A 606-nucleotide genomic window follows, 5' to 3' on the forward strand; every position below is an offset into this window, starting at 1 on the left:
AGTGTTGTTAGGACCAAATTAATCTGAAATGAATATTAAAGGTTGAACTGAATTTCATAATTGTAAAATAATCCACAGGTATACTGTATCTGAGATACTGTGTACATGCAATAAATACTGACGCTAATGTTAGCAAAAAGGTTAAAAACGGTTATGCTTATTGATATCAATATGCCACACACAAGATTGTTTTGCTGAGCTCTGTACCCTTAAACAGGAATAAGAATGACGGAGTAAAAATAAGAGTGGGGTGTGCATAAAATATAAAATCGGACCCGATTCCAGCAGATTTGTCCTCGTCTGTCAGACTGATGTCTTTTCACCTGAAATGAAGCAAAGACAATTCATCCACCTAAGCAGCAAGATACAGTATATACTGGTATATTCATTTCAACAGACTTTCCCTCCCTCTTGTGGATAACTTGGCACTACTAGAAATAGGAGAAACCCCTGTAATACATTCTCATGCACAATTAAATACACTCTGGGCTTTTGATACAGATGAGCCCAAGTTTATAATCACCAATCTAGTTAATTCAGCTCTAAAGTTCACAAATAAGTACACAAGGTTAATTTTCTTAATAGTAATACAGAATTCGAGACATA

This window comes from Salmo salar, chromosome ssa27 (assembly GCF_905237065.1).
Source record: "Salmo salar chromosome ssa27, Ssal_v3.1, whole genome shotgun sequence".
Classification (NCBI taxonomy): Eukaryota; Metazoa; Chordata; class Actinopteri; order Salmoniformes; family Salmonidae; genus Salmo; species Salmo salar.